Source organism: Echinops telfairi, unplaced genomic scaffold (assembly GCF_000313985.2).
Source record: "Echinops telfairi isolate 266 unplaced genomic scaffold, ASM31398v2 ScPeMD7_9;HRSCAF=40, whole genome shotgun sequence".
Taxonomy (NCBI): domain Eukaryota; kingdom Metazoa; phylum Chordata; class Mammalia; order Afrosoricida; family Tenrecidae; genus Echinops; species Echinops telfairi.
In genome coordinates this window covers 87,938,364-87,944,652 of record NW_022103906.1, presented here as the reverse complement: position 1 = coordinate 87,944,652, position 6,289 = coordinate 87,938,364, and positions in this window count along the sequence as shown.

The following is a 6,289-nucleotide window of genomic DNA, read 5'->3' as shown; positions in this document are numbered from 1 at the left end:
ATTCTCTCTTTTCAGTCAAGCTCCATCTGATATCAGCACTGATATTCCTTGTTCCACTGCCTCTTAGGTATCCAGCCTGAACCTCTGGCAGGTGCCTTTCAACGTATTGTTCCAACCATCGCTGGAAGATCTTCAGCAAAATTGTATTTGCATGAATATTAATGATATTGTTTTTATAATATTCACATTCTGTTAGGTCATCTTTCTTTTGAATAGGTCCAAAGATGGATTTCTTCCAGTCAGTTGGCCAACTAGCTCTCTTACAACTATCTTGGCGCAGATGAAGGAGTGCTTCCAATGCTTCATGAGCTTGTTGAAACATTTCCATCAGTCAGTCCTTGCAGGCTGGTTTTTCCTAATGTCTTCAATGCAGCTTGGGCTTCATCTTTCAGTACAATTGGTTCTTGATAATATACTACTTCTTATAAAAGTTGAGTGTCCATTAATTTGTTTGGGTACAATGTCTCTGTGTATCCTTTCCATATTCTTTTGATGCTTCCCGTATCATTCAATATTTTGCCCATAGAATCTTTTAATACTGCAAATTCAGGTTTGAGTTTTTTATTGAGTCTATTGATTTTAAGATATTCTGAGCATGTTCTTCTTATTTGGTTTATTAATGCTATATTTTGCACAGTTCATTATAGTTTACTTTGTCTTCTCAGGCTTCCATTTGAAATTTTCTGTCTAGCTCATCATTTTTTTCATGTGCCTTAGCTACTCTACAATAAGAGCAAGTTTCAGAGTTCCCTGACATTGCCTTCCTTCTTTATGTCTTCCCTATCTTTTTCAGGACCATTTGCTTTCTTCATCTATGATGTCCTTGATGCCGTCTCACAGGTCATCAGATCTTCTATTGTTAGTGTCCAATGTGTCAAATTTGTTCTTAACTATTCTGAAAATTCAAGTGGGCTATATTGAGATCATGTTTTGGCTCTTATGGATTTGTTTTAATTTTCTTCAGCTTTAACCTGAACTTACATATTAGCAATTGATGTTTTCCCCTGTCAGTCCCTGACCTGCTTTTAGGTGCAGATATTAAACTTCTCTCTGCTACTCCACAGATGTAGTCCATTTGGTTTCTGTGTATTCCCTCTGGAGAAGTCCACATGTATAGTTGTTGAAAAGGGTATTTGTGTTGTTGAAAAGGTATTTGTGATGAAGAAGTTCTTGTTCCATCAAAATTCTATCATGCAATCTCCACCTTTGTTTCTGTCAGCTAGCCCATATTTTCCAACTATTATTGCCTCCTCATTTACAACTTTTGCATTCCAGCCACCAATAATTATCAGAACATCTTGATTGCATGTTGGATTTGTTTCAGACTGAAAAGGTTGATAAAATTCTGCAATTTCTTCATCAGTAACTAGTGTTTGGTGCATACATTTGAATAATAATCATGTTGACTGGATTTCTTTGTACATGGATAGATATTACCCAATCAAAGACAGCATTGTACTTCAACATAGATCTTGAGATTTCCTTTTTGATGATGAATACAACATCATTCTTCGTTAATCTGTCTTTCCTAGCATAGCAAACCATATGATTTTCTGATTCAAAATGACAAATACCAGTCCATTTCAGCTCACTGACACCTAGATATGGATGTTTAAGAGTTTTGTTTCATTATCGACAACTTCCAGGTAGCTTAGTTTCACATTTTGTACATTTCAATTCTGATGATTAGCTTCTATTTGCAGCAGTTTCTTCTCATTTTGAGTCGTGTCCCATCAGCAAACGAAGGTCCTGAAGTTTTATTCCCCAGGTGTGACTCCATTCGCATCATGAAGATTGACTACTTTCAGAAGGCCATTGATCCTCAGTCATATTTTGGGTGCCTTCTGACCTGGGGAGTTCAACTTCTGGCACGATCTCTGATAATGCTCTGCTTCTCTTCCTGGGGCTTTCAGGCTCTAGCAGTGTTTCAGTGCTACCCACCACCTTTTCAATGGACAGACGACACAGGCAGCCTTCTCATCCCTATGCCAACATCTTTCATAAAACAAAACCTCACTGCCATCGAGTTGATGCCGACTCATATGCTTCATAGCCCATCACAAATTCTTCCTGGTTGCCTGCCAGGATTATTTTTATTCCTGTTGTTTACTTCTTTACTCAGCAATCTTACTGGGAGTCATGGCTCAGTATTGAAATATTGACGGGTATTGCTATGTCATGAGATCCCTTTTGAATGTATGTGTGCACCTTTCTTTTTAAAAAAAAATATATGTGAAGCTTTATTGAAGTTTGTCATTTATACATACTTAACAGTACAATCTGACATCATTGGCATGTGTATATCTGTCAAAATCAGCAACATAATCATGGGTTTCTGAGACTTTAAATCTTTATTGGACTAGAAAGCCTCATATTTCTCCAGCAAAGTGACTGGTGGTTTCAAACTGCTGACCTTGTAGTTAGCAGCCTAATGCATAATTCACCACACCGCTAGGGTGTCTTGTCCTTAGTCACCAAACAAAATCTATGTTACATATCTGGCACCTTATGCAGAAAGATATATAAGAACTAATGGTACTGAGTGGAGAAGCCTCACAGGAGCAGGACTGGAGGCCAGAGGATGAAGAGTAGAGTCAGAGAACATTGTTTCAAGCCATGGAGCCTAATGGAATTTGAAACCAAGATTAATTTCGAAATTTACCTTCCATTTTCTCAATTGTAGAATAAGAGCATCTAAAACTATTATTTTCATGTGTCCCACAATTGTATTTTGGAAGCTAAACCCACTGCCATGAAGTTGATTCCAACTCATAGCGACCTTGTAGGGGCTCTCTGAGGCTGTAAATCTGTATGGGTGATCAACAGTTCCTTAGTCCACATGGTTGCTTTCATTGTTATTTAGGACAGGAGGATAAATCCACTCTATGTTACTTCATTTTGGTCACACATAGAAACTCTCCATTGTAAACTTCCTGAACCAAGAGAATAAATTGCTTTTATGATCCATGTCTCCCAGTATAGGTAGTAAGATACCTTGTACATGGGAAAATGTTCAAATAAATGTTTGCTGGGTAATTCAAATTTCCTTTAAAAATGAACACTAAGACTTTACTCTCTGCTTGTTTCTGTACCAATAAGTTTCCTCTAAAAACTAGAGTGCATTGAAATAAAATTCCATCTACTTCAAGTCCAGAGAAATTGGAGTTTACTTCACTGAGGATTTGGTGATTTACCCTCAAGACAGATTTTGGTAGCTACAGGCCATTTTCACTTCTTGTTTTGTAACTAATGAACCAATAGTATTGTCTTCCTACAAGAAAATCAATGGTAGGCTTAGTGGGGTGGTTATGCAGAAATGCAGTGCTGGTAATAAACAAATGAGTCTTAAATAAATCTGGACCTTCTTTTGAATTTCTCTTTGTCAACTTTCTTATTCTAAATGATTAACTCTTTTTTTTAGTGGGAGGTAGGGGGAGTGATTAAGGGTCACAGCTCCAATTCTGATTGATTTTTTTTAAGGGATAAGGTAAAACAACCAACACAATGATTTTAAGATAGATTTATTTAACAAATGCCCTACACTTGAGTGCAGATAATGTGTTTACAAAAACGATAGCAGATTTCTAAATTAATATTATGGTTATATTTATCTGAATAGTAGTCATTGTGTGAGAAGCTTTAGTAAACATTTAGCATTCACTTTGTTCTTTGGCTGTGCCGGCTAACAGCCCATGAAGAGCCTTGAACCATTGTTTGGTCTCTCCCTGGGCATGCTTGGGCAGGGCCCTCTCTCCTGCTACTTCTGTCAGGAAAGTTCAGTCACTGTCCTGCTTAACTCCAAGGCCTCCTTCAGCTGACAGATTACGTATGACTTCTAGAGGCACATCCTTCTGACTACCTGTCATAGGCCAAATTCCTTAATGTATGCACTCATAGACTCGGGCTCTTTATCTTAGGATATGATGTTTATGGGATGATTAGCTGATTAAGCTGTCTGGTCTAATACATTTTTAAAATTTTACAATATAATTTTATACTCCCTAAAAGTCATCCATGCACAGTCAGGCTTACTGTATTTTTTAAAAGCGTATGCCCATCTAAGTACTGCCCACGTCCCCATAGTGACCAAATCTCATATAGGAAACAAGTGGAGGAGGGACATGTCCTGTTTACAAGAAGTACGTAGTGCATGTATTATTTGCATAGAAATATGGTGTCTTTGTTAGTTACTTTCATAGCTTCTATAACCAAATCTCATATAGGAAACTAATGGAGGCGGGAAATGCCCTGTTTACAGGAAGTACGTAGTGCATGTATTGTTTGCATAGAAATATGGTGTATTTGGTAGTTACTTTCCATAGCTTCTATAAGAGGACTTGCTTCCAGAATAGCTTGAAGCAGTGGATGAGTAATATGCACAGTTTCACTTGGATCTGTGCTCCTTTTAAAAATTCTCTTTAAAAGGACCATTGAAACCTATTGTTTGGGTATTGCTTCCTTTGCTAACAATATTTATTTTCATTTTCTCTTTATTGCTCTCTGGGCTTGATCATTTGCATCTGTTTGCTGTAGGATTTCCCAGAGAGCTTGCTTTCCTCTTGGAAGACAGCACAAGGTGTTCTTGACAAGCAGGTAAGGTCCCTGTTGGATGATTGTGGCCACACCCACTCTATGCCTACTACTAAGCTGAGCTCCAAAGTCATTCCTAGAGTTATTCACATTTCAAATTCTTCTAATCACAGACTTTGGATCCTTGCATATATTGTTGCTGTTGGCCGGTTCCAACTCATAGTGACGCTATGCACAGCAGAGATCGATATTGCCCAGGCCTGTGCCATCCTCACAATTGTTCTCTTATATGAGCCCATTGTTGTAGCCACTGTGCCAATCCATCTCTTTGAAGGCTTTCCTATTTTTCGCTGCCCCTCTGCTTTACCAAGCATGATGTCCTTCTCCAGAGACTGGCCTCTCCTGACAACAGGTCCAAAGCACCCGAGATGATATCTCACCATCCTTGCCTCTCCAGGGCATTCTTCAAAGACAAATCTCTTGTTCTTTTGACAGTCTGTGGCAGTTTCAATATGTTTTGCCAATACGGTGGTTCAGATGCATGGAATTTTCTTCAGTCTTCTTTATTCAATGTCCAATTTCACATGCATATAGTCATATGTACATTGTATGCCATAAATACTAAACCTCTTTTAAAATTCTCTTATGCATGATAAGTAACATGAAGAAGCTTCAGTGAATTTGTAGACACATTCCACTATGTTTAAATTCCATTTTTCCCATAACCATTTTGAAGCCAATAGATATAAACACATAAAGAGCCCTGATGGTACAGTGTGACACAAAAGATCAAAAGTTAGAGACCACCAGCATTTCTGCAGGCTAGCATTCCTCCCCTGTTATATATGGTCGCTATGAGTTGGAAATGACTCGATGGCAGTGATTTAGGTTATGATTTTCATATATACATTTTTAAACCAACTTTCACTCTACAATGTTGCCATGATCTAAGTATGATCTATTCATAGCTTGTCACAACAGCATTTTGATTTTTGATACTTCACTTTGTAGTAAAATCCAACTACTTTTCAATATTTGTGGATTCATTTGTACAAGTAACTATAAGGAAAGGAGTGTGCCAGGGCTGTATCCACTCATTATACTTATTCAATCTATATGCTGGAGTATATGAGGAAGAGTAGCATCAGAATTGGAGAAAGGCTTATTAACAACCAGCAGCATGCAGATGGCACTTCCTTGCTTACTAAAAGTGAGGAGGACTTGTAGCCCTTGCTGATGCAGCCTTCAGTATGGATTACAACTCAATGTAACAAAACCCAAACCCTCACAACTGGACCAAAAGGAAACATCAAGAGAGACGAGGAAAAGATTGAAATGGTCAAGGATTTCATCTTACTTGGATCAATAATCAATACTCATAGAAGCAGCCGTCAAAAGATCAACTGATGCATTGCATTTGGCAAGTCTACTACACAAGCCCCTTTAATGTGTTGACAAGCAAGCATATTATTGAGAACTGACACATACCTGTCGCCAAGGAATGGTATTTTCAATTGCCTCATATGCACGTGGAAGTTAGACATTGAATAAAGAAGAGAAGAATTGGTGCATTTGAATTATGGTGCCTTTGAAGATAATGGAAAATACCATGGACTGCCAAAAGAACAAACAGATTTGTCTGGGAAGACAAATGTTCATAATCAGAATGCTTCTTAGAGGCAAGTATGGTGAGACTTTGTTTCACAGACTTTGGGCAAGTGATCAGGAGAACCCATCCCTGGAGAAGGACATCATATTT